The following is a 22747-nucleotide window of genomic DNA, read 5'->3' on the forward strand; positions in this document are numbered from 1 at the left end:
GGTTGGGTGTTAGCAGAGCAGATGGGGCAGTATGCTAATGGCATGTGCATAGGTTGTTAACACTGAAGGAGTTGAATTTATATGTCATTGGTGAATACCATGATTGGATAGGTTGTGGGGCCAGGCACAAGAGTTGGGTTGGTTACAAAAAGCCCGATAGGTCATAGAGATAGTTCAGTGTAAATGAAATTTTTAGAAGGGTGGATGGTGATGATCATGGGTTGTGTGTTTAATAATGCCTACAGTCATGGTTGGCTGACAGAGGAGGTGAACCTTTTTGAAGAAAGTCAAGTATTTTGGATAAGAGGGAGCTAAAGTGTTGGGATAGATTGTGAACACTGGCATCGAAGTTGGCATCCAGGTGACTGGTGCAAAATGAAGCTGTTAGTATAATGGGTATAATTTACCAGAAGAGAGAGGAAAGGTATTCACATAGATAACATGGCTTTCAAAGTACAAGTTCTGTTTGTGTTATATTTTGTTTTAATGGATATTGCTTTAAATATAAGGAATTAGAAGAATAATGGGTTTTAGTTGTCAGTTCACAGAAAAGGTAAAAGATAGGCAGTGCCTTTTGGGGTAAGCCAGGCTTTAGTGAAAGCTAAGAGGTGGAGGGACCGGGACCATTATATAAAGCAGTTGCAGATTAAGGACAATCTGTATTATAAATGTTTTTTCTAGAGATTGTAGTAGAGTAGATTAGTGGGATGAAGTAATAATAGTAAAGAATAGAAAAGGGTAGGTGAAGTTTGGCACTATGTAGTAAGAATCAAGGATGACAAGAATGCGAGGCATAATAGGATATTTGTCACAAGATTCCAGATGAAACTCTGGAGTTCTGGTTGAGTTCAGTGAACTGTTAAACTGTTTAACTTGGCCATGTTAACATGGACTAGCAGGAAATTATGATGTCTTGATAACGGTATGTAAGGTTCCACACATAATCGCTGGAATATAGTTCTGAGTCTTCATTTCTGCCCCCATTTCTCAAATTCCTATACCTGTGGAAACCATAATCAGGCAGTAGTTTAGTAAGGTAAATAGGTCCAGGTTCTATAATTTTCTGAGTCTGGATTTACAAAATAGATAATGAAGGATTCTTGGCTTTACCTAAGAATTAACTAGGGTCTTTGATTAATGGCAGCATCTTACATTTATTGAAGTATGATTTTTTGGGGGCACTTGGAGACACATTTGCATTTGACATCCTTTAACTAGGGAACATGTTGGGTGCATTTTAAATGGCAATTATATAAAAGAAGTTACCCATTTGTTTTCAGGTGTTCTTAGTGTTTTCTATTCTCCATGGTGCATAAAAACAGTACAAATTTCTAACATTTGCATATCATTCTGTAGTTGAGCCTAGAAATAGAACTAACACAATAACCCAGATCTTTTTATCCAATTGTATGTATATTGTCTCTGTATTTTGTGTAAGCTTATATATTATTATTATTTTTTTGTAAGCTTATATATTATTGGAGTCTTTTTGCATATACTAATTTAGACTTTATTTTTTTTTTTTTAATGATTTCATTCTAATAACTTCAATTTCTCCTCCTTTGGTCTTTACTCTCCACCTCTATCTTTAATGCTTAGGATATGTTTTCAGGTGTATAACCAAGACAATAAGTGGAACATGGGTAAACGTATTAAGTGATTTATGGTTCAGTGCATATCAAGGCTATTTCCGTAAGTACTTAGTTTTCTCTACATGTTGGTATGAACTAGCACTCAGGTCTCAGGCCCATCATTATCTCTTATCTCTAGATAGCTCTCATATTTGTCTCCAACTCTAACTTACCCTCTGAGTTGTAGACTTCATATATCCAATAATTGAATGTCTGATTGATTCTCTTAACATGTCCAAAGTAGCTCTTGATTTTCATCCTCTTAAATCTACTTGTCTTGTATCTTTTTGCCATCTCAGTTGGTAGCAGCTCTTTTTTTTTTCTTCCAGTTTATCTAAAACTTTGGAAGCATCTTTGATTTCTGTTTCTCACTTAAATTATCAGCAAATCATGTTGACTCCACCTTTAAAATACCGTAATTCAACCACTTGTCCTTTTACACCATTTCTACCTCTATCACTCTAATTAAAGCCATCATCTTTTGCCAAGAGAATGAAATTGTTCCTCAGTAGTTTTGCTGCTTCCATTCTTGGGCCTTTCAGTATATTTTCTATGTAGCAGCCAGATTGATCTTTCCTAAGATTTATTTATTTTAGAGAAAAAGAGAGCATGAGTGAGAGGGGCAGAGTGAGAGAGAATCTGAAGCAGACTTCATGCTAAGCACAGGAACCTGACAGGGCTGGATCCCACAACGCTTGAGATCACAACCTGAGCCAAAACCAAGAGGCAGATGCTTAACCAACTATACCACCCAGGCAGGCGCCTTCAGAGTGATCTTTTTAAAATCAAAGTTAAACCATGTTATTTATGCTCAGAACTTTCAAGGGCATTCCATCTAAGAGCAAAATCTGAGGATCTGCCAGGACCTGTATGAGCTCCCTTGCACTTGTGTGGCCTTTCCATTTCTCTTGCTTGTCTTTACACTGGCTTTATGGTCTTGCACTTATGTTTCAATGTTCTTAACACTCGTGTCTACTGTTTGTGACCCTTCTCTAATATCCACATGGCTTCCTTTTAGTTACCTCAGTGATGCCTTATCAGAGAGGCCTTCCTTGACCAAATTTATCAAGGAATGGTCATGTGTTGTGTTCTTGATTACCTTGTTAGATTTATCATCATAGGATTTAATGTCAGTTGACTTGTTTCACTTTGATTTTCTTGTTGTCTTGTTCATTTAATACTAGAGTGGAAACCTAATGAGAGTGCCTGGTCTATAATAGGTAGTAAATACTTATATATGAAAGAGTGAAATTACTAAATTAATGTAAAATGTTTATTTCAACCCTTTTAATTCCTTTGCAGAAGTGTAGGAAGAATTTTCGAGCATCAGTGTATGTGTAAATAAATGATAAATATGTACACAGCCCATAGACCTTGTGTAGTTAGTTAGCGCCTAACATCTTGAACACTTACCATAGGACATGCCACTATGCTCCGTACTCTACATGCATTCTATCATTTGATAGGAAAGGTGAACCTTTTTAAAAAACAAACAATAATGAAAATATTTATTTCTTTAGGTATATAAAGTTTAATTTCTCGAATTTGCATTTTATATATTTTTTGACATCTAGTTGGCACATAGTGTTACATTAAATTCAGGTATACAGCATAGTCATTCACAACTTTCTACATTATGCCATGCTCACCACAAGTGTAGCTACCATCTGTCACCATACAATGTTATTACAGTACCATTGACTATATTCCCTGTGTGTACCTTTCATCCCTGTGACTTCTTCATTCCATAACTGGAATCCTGTACCTCCCACTCCCCTATACTCATTTTGCCCCTCCTACTATCCTGCCCCCACTCCCTCCCCCTCAGCAGCCATCAGTTCTCTGTATTTATGAATCTGTTTCTGCTTTTTGCCTGATTTATGTGTTGTTCTTTTTTTTTTTTTAAGATTATATATGTAAGTTAAATCATATGGTCTTTGTCTTCCTCTGTCTTATCTCACTTAGCATAGTGCCTTCTAGATCTATCAGCATTGTCTTAAGTGGAAAGATCTTACTGCTTTTAAAGCTGGGCCTTTTAATCAGATTAGACTATAGACACAAAGCTTGGATCATTTGAGATTGTAGAGAACTGGTACAATTTCTTACTTAAATTTTTGGCAAAATTCCCCAGTGAACCTAATCTGGTTCTGGCACTTTCTGTTTTGGAAGGTTATTTATTCAGTTTTCATATCAGATTGTCTTTCTTCTTGTGAGTTTTGGCAGATTGTGTCTTTCAAGGAATTAGTTCATTGCATCTAAGTATCAAACTTGTGGGCATAGAGTTATTCATAGTATATCTTTTTTACCCTTTTAATGTTCATGGGATCTGTTGTGATGTCCCTTTACTTCATTTGCGATAGGAGCAATTTAGGTCTTTTTTTTCCCTTAGCCTGGCTAGAGGAGTACTGATTTTATTAATCTTTTCAAAGAACCAGCTTTGGACGTTGATTTTTCTCTGTTGGTTTCTGTTTTTCAATTTCATGGACTTCTCTTAGCATATTTCTTTTCTTTTCCTTACTTTGGATTTAATTTATTCCTTTTTTGGATTAATAAAGTGGGAATGTAGATGATTAATTTTTTATCTTTGTTTATGCATTCAAAGTATAAATTTTCCTCTGAGCACTGTTTTTGCTGCATCCTGCAAATTTTGATAAATTGTTTTCATTTTTATTTAGTTCAAAAGGTTTTTAGTTTCTCTTGTGATTTTTTTTTTTATTGACTTGCTTTGTTTAATCTCCATGTATTTTGAGATTTTCCAGTTATCTTTCTGTTACTGATTTTTTTTGTAAGATTTTATTTATTTATTCATGATCGACAGAGAAAGAGGCAGAGACATAGGCAGAGGGAGAAGTAGCCTCTCTATGGGACACCTGATGTGGGACTTGATCCTAGGACCCCAGAATCATGACCTGAGCCAAAGTGAGACACTCATCTACTGAGCCACCCAGGTGTCCCGGTTCTGGTTTAATTCTGTTGTAATCTGAGAGTAGACATTGTATGATTTCTATTCTTTTATATTTGTTATGGTGTATTTTATGGCCCAGAATGGGATATATCTTGATGCATGTTCCATGTTAACTTGAGTAGAATGTGTAATCTGTTGTTGGATGAAGTAGTCTATTGATGTTGATTCTATCTAGTTGATTGATGATGCTGTTGAGTTCAACTGTGTCTTTACTGATTTTTTGCCTGTTGGATCTGCCCAGTTCTGATAGAGGGGTATTGAAGTCTCCAATTATGTTAGTGATTTTTTTTTTTTTTTTTTTTTTTTTTGTAGTTCTCTCAGTTTTTGCCTCGTCGAGTTTGATACTCTGTTATGTTTTGAGGATTGTTATGTCTTGGAGAATTGATGTATTGATCATTACATTGTGCCACTCTATCTCTCATGATTTTACCTTGCTTTGAAGTTGGCTGTCTGAAATTAGTATAGCTACTCTAGCTTGCTTTTGATTATTGTTAGCATGATACATTTTTCCTCTTTATTTTTCATCTGTATCTTTATATTTAAATGTAAATAATATGTGGTTGGATCTTATTTTTTGACCCACTCTGGTAATCTGTGCTTTTAATTTAGACCACTAATGTGTTTAAAGTGATTATTGATATAGTTAGATTAATATCTAACAGTTTTGTTACTATTTTCTATTTGTTGCCCTTGTTCTTTTCCCTGTTTCTGTCTTCTGTTCTTTCTTCCTTTGAGTGCTGAGCCTGACTGGGCTCGATCTCCCCACCCTTAGAGCTTGGCTTGAGCCAAAATCAAGAGTTGGCTGCTTAACTGACTGAGCTACCCAGCTGCCCTTAGAGTTTTTATATCTTAACCTTGTCTACTTTTAAATAACATTGTATCATATCACAGGGAGTATGAGTACTTTATAACAACAAAATAATCGTGATTTCTTGCTTCTGTCCTTGTATCACTGCTGTTGTTTCACGTATGTATATATAAGTGCATATACATATTTAAAATTATATACACATAAGTATTACATAACTAAATACATTGTGTTATTATTTTGAACAAACTTATCTGTTAGATCAGTGATGATTAAGAAAAATAAGCTATTTTATTTCTACTCATTCCTTCCTCAGTAGTTTGTCATTATATAGGTTTGAGTTTCTGATCTATATAATTTTCTTTCTAAAGAAGTTCTTTTAATATTTCTTGCAAGTTAAGTTCACTGACAACAGATCGCCCTCAATTTTTTATTTGTCTAAGAGTCTTTCTCTTCTCTTAAAGAATAATTTCACAAGGTACAGAATTTTTAGTTTGGTGAGTTTTTTTTTTTTTCTTTAAATTTTGATACTTTAGCTAATTCATTCTATTCTTGTATGCACGGTTTCTGCAAAGTCAGATGTAATATTTATTTTTGTTCTTCTGTAGGTGTTTTTCTCCTGGCTTCTTTCAAAAAATTTTCTTTATCCTTGGTTATCTGTAGTTTGAAAATGATATTCCTAGGCATAGTTTTTTGGTTTGGTGTGCTTTTTTTGGTGGGTTTTGGTGGGTTTTTGTTTATTTTATTTTTGACATTTATCCTTCTTGATGTTTTTTGAGTTTCCTGGATCTGTGGTTTGGTGTCTAATATTAATTAAAAAGGGGGTACTCTCTTATTTTCAGATATATCTTCTGATTCTGTCTTCAAGTTCTTCTGATAGTCCCATTACGTGTTATACTTCTGTAGTTTTTCCACAGTGCTTGCATATTCTGTTTTGTATTTTTTTCTCTTTGCTTTTCAGTTGTCAGAAGTTTCTTTTGATTTGTCTTCAAGTTCAGTTTCTTTCTTCAGTTTCCAGTTCACTGTTAAGCTCATTAAAGACATTTTACATTTTTGTTATGGGGCTTTTGAACTTGGGCTTTTTTTGTTTGGGTCTTTGGTTTTTTTTCTGCTTACATTGTTCAACTGTTCTTTCATGCTGTCTACTTTATCCATTAGAACGCTTAGCATTTTAATCATAGTTGTTTTAAATTTCTGGTGTGCTAATTCTAACATCCCTGCTGTATTTAGTTCTTTTGTTTGCTGTCTTTTCAGTATTTTTTCCCTTTGGTATGCCTTGTAATTTTTCTTGATAACTGGGTATGATTTTCTACGTAAAAGGAATTACTATATATAGGCCTTTGGTAATATGGTAGTGAGGTGTAGGGGGGAAGGGAAACATTTTATAGTCCTGTGTATAGGTCTCAGTCTTCTAGTGAGCCTGCCTGTGCCTCTGGATTGTGAACTTCACAAATATTTCTCCTTTTTTTATTTCCTTAAGTGGAACAGGATGACTAGAGTGGGCTGGAGTTGGATATATCTTACACAGGTCAGTTAGGCTCTGAGAATACCTGGCAGATTAGGCTTGGGTTAACTAGTTTCTTCTGAGGCCAAGCCTTGTTAAGAGTAAAGTGCTCTGGTATATTTCATTATAGTTCCTTTTTCCCTCTCCTGCTTGAATATGAGGGGATTTTTCTCCAACATGGGCTGTGAGAACCTGGTTGAGCTTCTTGACATAAATATCAAAATTGTGGACACTCTGGTGGGACTAGGTCCCCCTGGAGTTTTTAATGGTTAGACTTTTATGTGCTGACCTTCCAGGAATTTGTCCATGATAGTTTAGGTTTCCCTGTCCTATTATAGGTTCCTCTGGCAATAGCCTGCTCTCTGCTTCAGTAAGCCATGGCTCCCTGTATTTGCCTCTCTCTCCAGTCTTTGGGGCAGCAGTTCTATATTCTTCTCTCAGTAATCCAAGAAAAGTTGTTCATTTTTTAGTCTGTTCAGCTTTTTACTTGTTTTTAGATTAGAGTAGCAGCTTCCTAGCTCTTCCATGTGGAACTAGAAATCAGAAATTGAGATATAGCATAGATTGGATGCTTTTATTTTCTATATGGAATGGGAGACAGTATTTCTGTATGACTTGAATTTAGGTGTACTTAGTGTGTATAATTGCATTTGTGGATTAAATAACATCTTGAAGTATATTTTACGTAAAATATATAAATCTCTTTAATCAAATGGAGATCTCTTCAAGATCCTCTGCTATAGGTTCTGATATCATGTTCTTTGCATATTCTTTTTATACCTCTGATATACCTATGAAACTGGGAAGTTTTTTCAGAAAACAGTGATTTTTATTTTTTGTTCCATTTTATTTTAAATTCCAGTATAATTAACTGTTATGTTAGTTATGTTAGTTTCAGGTGTGAGTATAGTGATTCAACAGTTCTTTGTGTTACTCAGTGCTCATCACATTAAGGATACTCGTAATGCCCTTTACGTATTTCACCTATCTCTTTACCTGTGGTTATTATCCCCTCTGGTATCCATCAGTTCTCTGTAGTTATGAGTCTGTTTTTTGGTTTGTGTTTTTTTTTCTTTGTTTGGTTCTTAAATTCTGCATATGAGTGAAGTCATATAGTATTTGTTTCTCTTTGAATAATTGCACTTAGCATTATACCCTTTAGATCCATCTGTGTTGTTGCAAATGGCAAGATTTCTTTTTTTTTAATGGCTGAGTAATACTCTGTATATGTATATGTATATGTACACACACACACCACATCTTCTTTATCTGTTTGTTAATGGACACTGGGATTGCTTCCATATCTTCGCTATTATAAATAGTGCTGCAGTAAACATAAAATGAGAATATCTTTTTGAATTAATGTTTTCATATTCTTTGGTAAATACCCAGTAGTGGAATTATGGGATCATAGGGTAATTCTATTTTAAATTTTTTGAGGAACCTCCATACTGTATTCTATAAGTGGTTGCACAGTTTGCATTTCAACCTACAGTGCGTGATGAGAATTCCTTTTTCTGAAACTGGGAAGTGTTCTGACAGTTATTTCCCTTTATGGTTAAATACTGGAAAAAGGTAGGATTAATTGACACTGTTATATAGTTACTATCAGAAATTGAAGGATCTTTATTAACATTTCATAATTTGCTAGGTTCTGAGAACATAATTGTAAGGAAGCTATTTAGTCATGTCTCTTAGGGAGCTTACCATTTAAATAATAGTTATAAGATGTACTGAGAGTAGGTACACGTTGCTGTGGGAGCAAAGATGGAATATGAAATCATCTTGGAAATGGTATGTAAGCTGAGTCTTTGAGGATGACTCAGTATAAAAAGGGATCATTGTATTCTAGCCTAGAAGAAAACTTTTCTATAGACTTGGAGCCAAAGAAGAGAGCAAAACAAATTCTTTGAACTCTAGGAAGTTCAATATTGATTGAATGTAGATTTGGGTGGTAGGAGGAAATGTGCTTAAAAAATGTGGCTGGAAGTAGGAAGCCTTGATAGGTAGTGAAAGGCCATGACACTACTGAAAAGTCCTGGGTTTTCTCCTGATAGACATAGGAAGTAATGAAGGTAGGTGTTAGGCATAGAACTGGCCTGAGTCATAGTCCACCTTTTTTTTTTTTTTTTTAAACCAAATGAAACATCATATAAACTTCTATAAATTCTCTTCTATCTTTTTTTTTTTTTTTTTGGAGAGGGGCAAGTGGCAGGAGGGAGAGGGAGAATCTTAAGCAGGCTCTGTGCCCAGTACAGAGCCTGCAGGCTGGATCTCACAACCCTGAGATCATGACCTGAGCTGAGATCCAGAGTCAGACACTTAACCGACTGAGCCACCATTTAATGAGCCCTATACATTCTATTTTAAATAGAAAGTATCACTCTTCTTGTTTATGGTGGAGATGGAGGAGAAGATGAGCTGCCTCTGGTTGAGTCTTCTCAGAGAAGAATGAGCAGAATCTGGCTATTTTTGTTGAGGTACTCTAATAAGAGGGTTTTTAGAATCAATGTCAATTAATTACACGTTTCATTCATTATATCTTATGTGTCCCTAAAAAGGTTTTAAGAAATATTAATGGAAATGGTGTACTTTATTAGATAGAATTTGTTAGCTGTAAATGGGATTCAAAGCTAAAAGAGGTCAGTGAAAATAAAAAGGATACTGTTCTCCCTAAATTATTTAAAAGCAGGATTTTCTGATTTACTAGGTCCTTTATTGGCTTCTCCATTCTCCTTTCTAGAATAATTGTATTAGAGGACACAATAAACTGTGTTTGTTCACTGTAGGTTAATGAATGCTCATTGTTTTTGTTATCATTTCACTTTGTAGCACTACCTTCTACCCAGTTACCCATGACAGAAACTTAGGCACCTACAAACTACATCTTTTAAATATTTCTTGCATTAGTTTCCTTTTATTCATTCCTGCTATTATTACTTTCTTTCCCTGGTCTTTTACAATACTCATTACCTAGATTATGCCTACCTCAACTTTTGCCAGCTTTGATCCCAGTTTACAAAATGGAATTAATCATAAAGGGAGATTTGACTTAGTCACTTACTTGCTTAAACTCTTTTGTGATTTGTATTACAGATATTCTTATGTCATGGTTTATGAATGGTATATAAATCTGAAATTTTTTGTAAGATTGGAGTACATGTGCATTTTTATGGGGAGAAAATCAGTCACCTTTATTAGATTACTCCTCTGCTGACTAAAATCAGAATTCTTATTTTTTATAAAGTCTCATAATCTGGCTCCTTCCTGCCACTTCATATTTTCGAGTCCTTTTTTAAACTTTATACTATTGAACTTAAGTTGTCATAAGATGTTCTCGGGCTCCTGTGCCTTTACTCACTCATTTCCTTCTTACCTTGTCCTAAGTTGCCTTTCTTTATATTGCCATAACTCTGTATTTCCTATGATATTAAAATCCTCTGGCTTTCAAAACCTCCTTTAAACAGTAAGTTTCAGACAGCCCGGGTGCCTCAGTGGTTTAGCGCCGCCTTCGGCCCAGGGTGTGATCCTGGAGGCCCCCTGGATCAAGTCCCACGTCGGGCTCCCTGTGTGGAGCCTGCTTCACCCTCTGCCTGTGTCTCTGCCTCTCTCTCTCTCTCTGTCTCTCTCTGTCTCTCATGAATGAATAAATAAAATCTTTAGAAACAATAATAAGTTTCTTGAAGAAAAGAGCCCATATGAAAACAGTAAGAGGACCTAGAATAGGACTAGATTTTCAAGCAGAGTTTGAACTATGCTGAAGGAGACATTTGGAAGTCATCAGGTATTGCTTTGAAGGAAGAAGGAAACTGTCCAAAGAGAATTTAAAAGAGAAAGTGTCTAATGGCTGGTCCCTGGGGAGTATAAACATTTCTAGATTAAGAAGGGAACTCTGAAGAACAACCAGAGAGAAAGGAGGAAATCAGAAAATGGTGTCCTGAAAGCCCACAGTAAATTTCCAGAAGGTCTACATTTCTCAGCAAGGTTAAACCAAATAAGAAGTGAAAAATGATGACTTGGCGAGATTGTTTTCTACATCACTAGATACTGAAGCTAGGTTATAAGGTGCAGTAAGCCTTGACCTGTTCCTTTCCCACACACTGTTATTCTTGTTCTCAACTGATGCTTCTGGATTATTCTCTCAGTATGCTGCTCTTTTGAAGCTGTGCATTCTCAGTATGTCATCCTCTGTCTTTCTTGTTTAGTGATCTCCCAGTCACTTCTCAGTCTTTGAAGAATTCATACTCTTCCACTCTACCCCAGATCTGTGATGTCTTTGTTTATATGCTTAACTTCCAACTCCCTAGCATCACAATTCCCTAACTATTTTATCTTTGAGCGATTTTATCTTTCACCTCTGCTTTGCTGTGTCTTCCCATTCCCTTGGGCATGCTAATGTTTGTTGTTTAATGTTAATTAAAACACTCACCACAGGTTGTAGTCTTTGTATGCTTTCTTACTTGCTTTCTCTCATCTCATATGTTTTGATCTCACTTGTCTTTGAGAGGTGTCCTGTTACCCCTGTAATTGTCTTCCAGTCTCAGCCCTCTAGTTTCTCTATTTCCTGACATTAAGTGTTCAGATCCAGAAGATTGAATAGATCATATTCTGTAGTCTTTTCACTCAATTGATTGTTTCCTTTGCTGTACACAAGTTAAGTTCACTGTAGTCCCATTTGTTTTTGCTTTTGTTTTATGTGCTTTTAATGTTATATTGAAGATGCATTGCCAAGTCCATTGTCATGAAGCTATTTCCCTGTGTTTATTTTGGGAGTTTTTTAATGTCAGATTTTATGTATATGTCTTTAATCCATTTTAACTTTTTTTTTTTTTTGTAATGTAATATAAGATGTAGAGGTCAGGGGCACCTGGGTGGCTCAGTCCGTTAAACATCTGCCTTCAGCTCAGGTCATGATTCTGGGTACTAGGACATAGCCCCACATCAGGCTCTCTACTCAGTGGGGAGCCTGCTCCCTCTCCTGCTGCTCCCCCTGCTTGCACTCTTGTGTGCTCTCTCTCTGTCAAATAAATAAATTAAAAAAAATCAACTGCAGCATGTCTATTAAAAAAAAGATATAAGGGTCTAACCTCATTCTTTTGCATATGGATATCCAGTTTTCCCAGTACCATTTGTGGAAGAGACTCTCCTTGCCACCTGTGCTAAAGCTCATTTGACCGTATATGTGAAGGTTTATTTCTGGCTTCTCTGATGTGTTCCATTGGTCTGTGTCTTATCTGACGTACTGTTCTGATTTCTTTAGCTTTGTAAGATGTTTTGAAATCAGGAAGTGTGAGACTGGCTTTCTTTTTCTTTTTCAAGATGGTTTTTGCTGTTTGGGTTCCATTGAGATCCCATATCCAGGAATTTTGTTTTTTGGATTTCAATTTAAAAATGCCATTGAGGGATCCCTGGGTGGCGCAGTGGTTTGGCGCCTGCCTTTGACCCAGGGCGCGATCCTGGAGACCCAGGATCGAACCCATGTCAGGCTCCCAGTGCATGGAGCCCGCTTCTCCCTCTGCCTGTGTCTCTGCCTCTCTCTCTCTCTCTCTCTCTCTCTCTCTCTCTCTGTGACTATCATAAATAAATAAAAATTTAAAAAAATGTGTCTTTTAAAAAAAAATGCCATTGAGATTTCAGTACGGATTGAATTGAATATATAGATTGCTTTGGGTATTATGGACATTTTAACATTATTGTCTTATCCATGAACACAGGATCTTTACATTGGTTTCTTTCAACAGTGTTTTGTAATTTTCATCGTACAGTAGTTTTTCCTTATCTGTGGTTTTGCTTTTAGTGGTTTCAATTAACCATAGTGAAATGTGATCTGGAAGCAGGTAATGCTTATAAATTTTATATATTGTTAGAATTTGATCACTAGTAGTCTAGCATTACATCACAATGCCTATGTCATTCACCTCACTTGATTTCATCATATAGGCATTTTATCATCTCACATCATCATAAGAAGGGTGAGTATAATACAATAAGATATTTTGAGAGACCATATTCACATAACTTATTGTAATATATTGTAATTGTTCTGTTTCATTATTATTTGTCTCTTAACTATGCTTAATTTATAAATTAAATTTTATCATAAGTATGTATGTATAGGAAAAAACATTATATATAGGGTTTGGTACTTTTATGGTTTCAGGCTTCCATTAGGAAGGGGCTTTGGAATGTATCCTGCATGGACAAGGAGCACTGTTTGGATACAAGTCTTCCACCTCCTCCATTAAGTTTATTAGTAAAGTATTTTATTCCCTTTGATGCTGTTGTAAATAGGAGTATTTTTTTGTTTGAAGTGAAAAGTTCACTAATTTTATTTAAATTTTTTAATTTTTATTTATTTATTTATTTTTATTGGTGTTCAATTTGCCAACATCTAGAATAACACCCAGTGTTCATCCCATCAAGTGCGCCCCTCAGTGCCTGTCACCCAGTCACCCCCACCCCCCCGCCCACCTCCCTTTCTACCACCCCTTGTTTGTTTCCCAGAGTTAGGAGTCTCTCATGTTCTGTCTCCCTTTCTGATATTTCCCACTCATTTTTTCTCCTTTCCCCTTTATTCCCTTTCACTATTTTTTATATTCCCCAAATGAATGAGACCATATAATGTTTGTCCTTCTCCGATTGACTTATTTCACTCAGCATAATACCCTCCAGTTCCATCCACGTCGAAGCAAATGGTGGGTATTTGTCATTTCTAATGGCTGAGTAATATTAATAGGAGTATTTTTAAATTTTCCTTTTGTTCATTGTTCATAGAAACACAACTTGTTTTTGCATTGGCTTACTTTTGTACCCTGCAACTTTGTTAAATTTTATTAGTTTTAATATATATATTTTTTATTTGTGGACCCTTTGGGGTTTTCTACATATGAGATCCTGTCATCCGCAAACAGGTAATTTTGTTTCTTCCTTTCCAGTCTGGATGCCTGTATTTATTTCTCTTGCCTGATTGCTCTGACTAGGATTTCCAGTACTGTTCTAAAAAGAAATGGTAAGAGCAGGCATCCTTGCATAGTTCCTGATTTTAGAGGGAAAGCTTTCAGCTTTATACCATTAGGTATAATCTTAGCTTTTCATATATGGCTTTCATTATGTTGAGGTAATTTTCTTTGTGTTGTTTCTTGAGTGTTTTTATTATGAAAAGATGTTCATTTTTGTCAGATGTTTTCTCTGCATCAGTTGAGGTGATCATGTTATTTTTGTCCTTTGTTTTGGTTGAGTGTTTGATTGATTTTTGTATTGTGAAGCATTCTAACATTCTAGGAATAAATCCCACTTGGTAATGATAAAACTCTCCTGATGTGTTAATTGAATTCTACTTGACTAGTATTTTATTGAGGATTTTTACATCACTAATCAGGGATATTGGTCTGTATTTTTCTTTTCTTTGTCTCATTTTGGTATCCGGGTAATGCTGGCTTCATGGGATGAGTTTGGAAGTGTTTTCAGTTTTTTGGAGAAATTAGAGATGGATTCTTACTAATCCCTTTTTAAATCATTGGTGGAATTCTCCACTGAAACTGTCTGGTCCTGTGTTTTTCTTTGTTGGTAGGTTTTGGTTTACTGATTCGATATCTTTACTTAGGTTGCTTCAGATTTTTTATTTACTTATGATTCTGTTCTGTTAGATTATATGTTTTACAAGTATATTCATGTCTTCTAGATTATTCAGTTTGTTGGCATATATCGTCAACAACAGTCTCTTACGATCCTTTTTATTCTTGTGGCATCAATGTTGATATTCCCCATTATTGAAAGTGGAGTATGGAAATGTCCTACTATTATTGTGTTACTATTTGTCTTAGTTCTTTTTCGGTGTTTAAAATATCCGGGTGCTCTTCTGTTAGGTGTACATATATTTATAATTGTAATGTATTTCTTGTGAATTAACCCTTTAATTATTTGATGTGTTGTTTCTTACTATAGTTTTTAACTTGAAAGTTTTTTTGTGGTGTATGTGTATATGTCTATCATATACATATTTAATATATATGTATGAGACTAATCCCTCTCTTTTTTGGTTATTTGCATATGATCTCTTTTTCAATCCTTTCACTTTCACACTGAGTATATCCCTATATCTAATGTGAGTCCCTTATAGGTAGCATATAGCTGTTTCTTTTTTTTTTAAATCCATTCAGCCACTCTGTCTTTTGATTGAGGAGTTTAATCCACTTATATTTAAAGTTATTACTAATGGGAAAAATTATTGCCATTTTTTGTTTTTTGTATGGTTTTAAATTAATTTTTCCTTCTTGTCTGTGAGGTCTTCCTTTGTGTTTCGTTGGTATTTTTTTGTAGTGACATATTTTGATTCCTGTCTCTCTTTTGTGTATCTTCTATAAGCATTTTCTTTCTGGTTACCATGGAGATTACATAAAACATCTTATAGTTGTAATCTGTTTCAAACTGATAGCAATTTCAATTGCATACAAAAACAGCTCCTTTACATCTCTCCCCCCTTTTTGTTATTATTGACACAAATTATGTCTTTTTATGTTTTATATCATCTACCATATATTTACAATTCTAAAAAATGTTTTCATCTTTCAGATCTGCCTGAATTGATTTACTCACCACTATTACAGTATTAGAAGATTCTGTATTTGCCTATATATTTAACTTTACCAAATATCTTTATATTTTTGCATGATTTTATATTGTTTACAGTCCTTTTTTATTGTTATTGTTGTTGAAAGACTTTTTGTATTTTTTGTAAGGCAGGTCTAGTAGTGATGAACTGTCAGCTTTTGTTTATCCCTGGAGGTCTTTATTCTCCATTCCTGAGGGTCAGTTTTTCTATATATGGTATTTTTGGTTTGTAGTTATTTTTTTCAGCACCTTGCATAGATTGTCCCACTTCTTTCTGGTCTTTCTTGAAGACTTTCTGCCTTGTAGAAGACTAATCATTTTTCTTTTGCTGCTTTCAAGATTCTGTCTTTGACTTTTGATAGTGCATTTTAGTATCTGCCTCTGGGTTCATTATAGTTGAGAGTCCTTCAAAACTCTTAAAATTAGATGTCCATTTCCTTCCTCATATTTGGGAAGTGTTTGACCATTGTTTTTTCAGGTAAGCTGTCTGCCACATCCTCTCTTCTAGGGTTCCTCTGGTTCATCTATTGGTCAACTTGGTGGTATCCTAAAAGTGTGTTAGGCTTTCTTCACTTTATATTTTAAAATTTCCCTCTGACTCAATACTTTCAAGTGGGGCCTGCCTTTGACTTTATTTTCTTTCTTCTGCTTGGTTTAAGTCTTCTGTGGATCCTCTCTCATGAATTTTCAATTCACTTATTGTATTATTTACCTCTAGAATTTTTGTTTGGTTCTTTTTTATATTTTCTTTTTGTTGATACTCTTATCTTGCTTATGAGTGGTGATTTCATCTAGTCTCCTATGTTCTCTTGTAGCAAATTGGTTTTCCTTAGGCAATTATATTGCATTTTTGTCAGGTTAATTCATAGATCTCTGTTGTTTTTGTTTTGTTTTGTTTTTGTTTTTTTTGAGAGAGGGAGAGTGAGAGTGTGTGACAGCAGGGCTTAATGCTTGTAGTTTCCCAAATGAAGAGGTTTGTTGGTTTCTTTTCCAAGAGCTTACATATAGTCTTTTAGCCTCTTAGGTCTTTCTGTAGTACTTCAGGTTCTCTGGTGCTGCAAGAAGCCAGTGAACTGTCTTGTTTTCTAAAGCCTCTAGGCATCTAGTGTATGCTGGTTCCAGCCATGCTCCAAGTCAGGTGAGATAGAAACTAGTTGCTTCAGTAGCTCCATTTACCCCCAAAAAACAGGAATGTTGGACATAATTACAATGGGTGAAGCTGCAGGTTGGGCTTTTCATCATGATTACAAACTGTGCCAGTTTGGGGAGATATTAAAGGAATTGAAATAACACAGCTTTCTGTACATGTGTCTGGCTGTTTTTGGCTTTGAGCTTATGTGGGTTGCTGTAACTTTCGAACTGGTTTCTAGAGGTCTCATAAAGGGTTTTCAAACCATGTGTAAGTTAGTGTTTTTGTGAGGGAATAAGTTCTGGGGCCTTATTTTCCTCTGTTGCTGATGTCATTCCTTGGTTCGCTTTTTATCTTTGTTCAGATAAATTTAGTATATCTCCAGTTCAGTTGGTAGGAGAAAATGCTAGAAGAGTCATTTATCCCCTATATAGAGCTAACTTTAATGTATAGTAACTAATCCTTAGTATAAGTTCAAAGATCTCTTTTAAGGGTTTTCTCATAACACTGGAAGAACTCTACTTGTTTTTCAACAGTATCTATAAAAGCTCTTATGTTTCCAAAGTTTACTCAGCTCTCTAAACCCCTAAAATAGATGATTTTTTAAGAGTGATCCAGATATTTGTAATGCAAAATAATCAGTTAACCATACCTTCTTTTATCACAGAATTTATAACATTGCCTGGTCAGTGGTAGACACTCAAGTATAAATTAACCAAGGAATACATTTTGTCTTGATTATAGTGAATCAGAAAGAGATGAAAAGACTATTTCATGATTATCACAGAGAATTGATAGATGCACTACACTAATGGCAACAACTCTTTTGTGTTTCTATCCTTTTAGGATCTTAATTGGAGGAAGCAGATGGATATAATTTGTGTTTAGTTCATTATAACCTCACTGTAAAATGTGACACTTTTAGAGAAAAAAAACAGGTTAAAGTTGAATAATTTTAACAGTTTTTTTTTTTTTTTAATTTTAACAGTTTTACAATTTTAATTCATGTTTAATGTATAACAGGTACTTTGGGCAGATTATAAACCTCAATAAAATAATGCTTAGAGATTATTATGGTAAACATATTTATTATTAGTAAAAATACTGACTTATAATTAGTTTTTTTCCCTTGAAAAATGTATCTTACTTTATAGTTAATGGCTTATTGGTTAAATATGGTAATAATGACTTTCCAATCAGAGTCAATCTTGCAATAATCTAATATTTCCTGCAATTCCTCTGTAAACAACAGACCTAACCTTAAACCTACCATAACCATGTCACAGACATCTTATGTCATCCATTTATATAAGTTGTGCGATCTAGGATACCATTGTTCACTCTTCCAAAATTTTTATGTTTAATGTAACTTTGGGGGAGGGAGTGGAGTGTTTACAGAGGTAACATCCCAGAAGGAACAAAAAGATGTCCTTACTTTGAGAAACCACTAAGTAAATGGTGATGGCTTTATACACATTATGTAATAAGTCTTTTACTTCTGGCTTCTTAATTCCTCACATCTTCATTTAACTTGATCTTCAATTAAAGTCACTCACATTGACGTTTTTTGATCTTTGCCTTTTTATCTCCTTTATTCTTTACTTGATCTACCATTAGTTTTGCATGTCATAGTTACTATTCCTTATATCGTTGTTTTTAATTCTAATTCCACTAATTCCAAATGTGTTGTTCACTAACACATTTTCACTTTCTGAGGGTATCAATTGTTGTGGCTTCCTTATCTTTATGCCTATATTCATTACTTATTTTCCAACTACTTGTTATGTTTAAGATTTTTTTCTCTCTCTCTTTTTAAGATTTTATTTATTCATGAAAGACACAGAGAGAGAGGTAGAGACATAGGTAGAGGGCGAAGCAGGCTCCTCGCAGGGAGCTGGATGTAGGATTTGATCTCCAGATCTGGAGATCATGCCCTGAGCTGAAGGCAGATGCTCAACTGCTGACCCACCTATGTGTCCCAAGATCTTTTTTCAACTTTAATCATCTGTGTTGTTGGGCCATCTCAGTCTTCTAATCCTAATGACTTGCCATTGGTATAGGAATATTAAACATACTTTCCTAGTATTTATCTCCTTGATAGGTAAATTAAGCTGCTATACATAGTTATGGTTAGCTTATAATTTTTATCATTATTACAGGCATGTTTTTTTGTTTTGTTTTATTTTGTTCTGTTGAATACTGGATTGATTCAAAAACTAGATTTGAAGTCAGAAAACATGGTATTAGTGCCATTGATGACACCTTGGTTTTCCTTTTTCAGCTGCTCATGACTGAAACCATTTCTTCTGCCAGTTGATTGACTGTTCTAAAAAGTTATAGTATGGTGACAGTATTTTCTTGTAGTGTTTTATTTTGAAAACTTCTATACATGTAGCAAAGTTGAAAGATTTTTGCAATTGACGCAATATGTCTATCATCTAGATTTTACTAATAATATTTACCTTGTTTTATCACATATCATTTTGCCCATGATTCGATCTTTTATTTTTCATGCATTTCAAATTGCTGACTTCAGTGCCCTTCCCCCTAGGTGAAACTATTTTTTAAAATATTTCTGTTAACTTTTCTAGAGTAACTTTGGCCTACCACATGTAATTCATTTGTAGAACTGTCTCACTTAATCGAGCCTTAGAAATAAAATAAGTAGATAATATTACCTGTTTTAAATACATACTTTCAGGTGTCTACTTTAACTTTGAGAGCTTTCTCACTGGAAGATCTCACTCGCCCTCCTACATTATTGACTCAGTAAGAAAAGTCTGTGATATGTGAGAAAATTATAAAAAGTAAGCTATATTTTTAATTTTTTGAGGAACTGCCATATTGTTTTCTAGGGTGGCTGTACCAGTTTGCATTCCTACCAACAGTGCAAGAGGGATTTGCCTTTCTCCATATCCTCACCAACAACTGTTATTCCTTGTGTTGTTGATTTTAGCCATTCTGACATGTGTGAATTGCTATCTCCTTGTAGTTTTGATTTGTATTGCCCTGATGATGGGTGGTATGGAGCATCTTTTCATGTGTCTGCTGGCCATCTGTATTTCTTTGAAAAAAATACCTATTCGTCTTCTCATTTTTAAATTGGATTATTGTTTTTTTGGGTGTTTTATAAGTTCTTTGTATATTTTGAATACTAACCTTTTATTAGATATGTTGTTTGCAAATATTTTCTCCTATTCTGTAAGTTGCCTTTTAGTTTTGTTGATTGTTTCCTTTGCTGTGCAGAAGCTTTTTATCTTGATGAAGTCCCAGTAGTTTATTTTTGCTCTTGTTTCTCTTTCCTCAGGAGACATATCTAGAAAGAAGTTGCTATGGCCAATGTCAGTAGTTTTGGTTGCACTACCAAGTATTTACCCAAAGAATAAAAAAATACTAATTCAGAGAGATACATGCACCTCGGTATTTATAGTAGCATTATCTACAGTAGCCAAATTATGAAAACAGCCCAAGTATCCAGCTGATGAGTGGATAAGGAAGATGTGGGATATATACACAATGGAATATTACTCAGCCATTAAAACAATAAAATCTTGCCATTTGCAACGTCGTGAATGGAGCTAGAGAGTATTACACTAAGTGAAATTAAGTCAGAGAAAGACAAATACTGCATAATTTCACTCATGTGAAATTTAAGAAACAAAACTAATGAACATAAGGGGCAAACTCTGGAAAACCAAGAGACAAACTCTTAACTATAGATATCAGAGAAAGACAAATACTATATAGTTTCGTTCATAAGTAGAATTTAAGAAACAAAACCAATGAACGTTGGGGGCGGGGCGGGGGGAGTGTGGAAAATCAAGAAACAAACTCTAACTATAGAGAACAAACTGATGGTTTACCAGTAGGGAGATGGGTGGGGGAGGGGATGGGTTAAATAGGTGACGGGAATTAAGGAATATACATTTGATGAGTACTGAGTATTGTGTGGAAGTGTTGAATCACTATATTGTATACCTGAAACTAATATTAGACTGTATGTTAACTAATTGGAATTGAAATAAAAACTTTTAAAAAAAGAAAGTAAGCCATAGTTGTCCTCTTGTAGTTTTGATTGAGTGACAGATAAGGTTGTCCCTAAAGGGATCTGATAAGGAAAGGAGTCTGTCTTAATTTCCTTCCTTTTTTCTATATCTTTTTGTTCTTTTTCTTTTTATCTCTTTACTACTTTTTCTTTCTCTCTCCTTTAATTTAATCATAATTGGGATAAAGTGCACATTTTGCTGCATTGATTTGCTGAGGAGAGTGAGCAGGCCATGTGCTTAGATGGAAATGTCATTGGAGAGCAAGGAACACAGACTCTAAATTGAGAGTTGGGAAATTTTTCCTGTGAAGGGCCAGGTGGTATTTATTTTAGGATTTGCAAGCTGTACAGTCTCTTAAAACTACTCAACTCTGCTGTTGTAGTGCGAAACAGCCATAGACAATAATTAAATTAATGAGCTTGGTTATGTTTTAATAAGACTTTTAGTCACTGGAACTTGAATTTCATATAATTTTTGCACAAAATAATTTCTTTTTTGACTTTGTCAACCATTTAAAATAGAACCATTTTGGGGGCTATAAAAACCAAGTGTCTGGCTAGATTTGGCTCATGAGCCTAGATTTGGTGACTGCTACTGTATAGCAATAACTTTGCACAACTTATTTATAAAAATGTTATTATTAGTGTATGCATTCCCAACATGGAGGCCTTTTATATGCTCTAAATTATATGGGGATACAGAATTGTACAGAGATAATTCAAGGTGTCACTGGTGTGAGGAAGAAGAAAAATGTTTATATTAAACATATATATATTAACCATATTGGTTGATTGCACGGATAACATGGAGGTTCTGGCATGGCCTCCTTTCAGTCCTTTCTCATCTGTGTGACTGGTTTTTCTAGGTCTTGGGCAGAGAAGCAGACTGAATAGTAGGATATAATTTCCTTTGTCTGGTATTAAATCTCCTCTTCGTGATGTTAAAAACCCAAGTTTTGAGTCCGTCTTGGGCTCAAATCTCTTATTAGATGTGTGACTTGTTTATGTAACAGCTCTGAGCATCAGCAGAATGATGGTTTATATAGCTAATTCATAGACTTAGGAGTATCTTAGTAATAACTAGGTGCCAGGTAGTGTTGTAACTGTATATTAACTCATTTAATTCTCTCACAGTCGTGGTAATTGTCATGTATACCATCACTTTAATGATGAGGAATCTGAGACACAGAAATGTTAAGGAACTCATTCAAAGTCCCGTAGTTTTGTTTTAAGATTTTATTTATTTATGACACACACATGTAGAGAGAGAGAGGCAGAGACACAGGCAGAGGGAGAAGCAGGCTCCATGCAGGGAACCTGACATGGGACTCGATCCCAGGTCTCCAGGATCAGGCCCTGGGCTGAAGGCGGTGCCAAACCACTGAGCCACCTGGGCTGCCCAAGGTCCAGTAGTTAATAAGTGGTAGAGCCAACATGTGAATTTGGGCAGTCTGGCTTCAGAGTGCAAGCTCTTAGCTGGTAGGGTTTACAGCCTTCCAAAGTGGGAACATCTGTAGCACGTAGGTTCTCAAGAAATTACAGATACATTAAGTTTATAGAATTTTGTGGCATGTTTCCTCTCAGAAAAGTTGGTATACTTGTGAGATAGCAGATATCCATAAATGTAAGATTCAGATTTTGATTTTTCAGGTGTTTTGCTCTTTTTTCAGTTACGTAGTATTTATGGAATTTTTTTTGGTAGGACTTTTTAGTACTACTATTGTTAAGAATTATTTTGAAATGAATCACTTTCTGTGAGACAGTATAGTGGGAATTACTTAGACTCCAGAGCAAAAAGACCCATGATTCCTTTTCTTATCCTGATTGTGCATTTTCCTTTGTGTGATCTTGGATATATGATTTTACTCTTTCAGTTCTGTCTCTTTTAGCTGTGAACTGAAGATATCTTCAAAGTCATGGGATTCAAATGAGAGATAACTATGCCAGAGTGCCCAGGCACAGTATGTCTAGTATGTTATCAGACATTCCTCAAACACTAGTACCTTGTTCGCCTACCTATTACATAGAATAACCTAAACCTTAGAACTGAAAGAT

At 35.0% G+C, this 22747-nt stretch overlaps 1 protein-coding gene across 7 annotated transcripts in view; it reads left to right on the plus strand.

The window, feature by feature from the left end:
- UBE3A (ubiquitin protein ligase E3A) overlaps positions 1-22747 on the plus strand; it is a 95780-nt gene that overhangs the window by 32791 nt on the left and 40242 nt on the right. The window contains exon 1 of one of the 7 annotated variants that reach the window (XM_038532588.1): positions 903-922. The exons of the other annotated variants lie outside the window; for them this stretch is intronic. The gene's annotated coding sequence lies outside the window, so the exon portion shown is untranslated. Of the gene's footprint in view, positions 1-902; positions 923-22747 lie in introns of those variants that run through there. 7 annotated transcript variants of the gene reach the window in all.

The sequence above is a fragment of the Canis lupus genome, chromosome 3, assembly GCF_011100685.1.
Source record: "Canis lupus familiaris isolate Mischka breed German Shepherd chromosome 3, alternate assembly UU_Cfam_GSD_1.0, whole genome shotgun sequence".
Classification (NCBI taxonomy): Eukaryota; Metazoa; Chordata; class Mammalia; order Carnivora; family Canidae; genus Canis; species Canis lupus.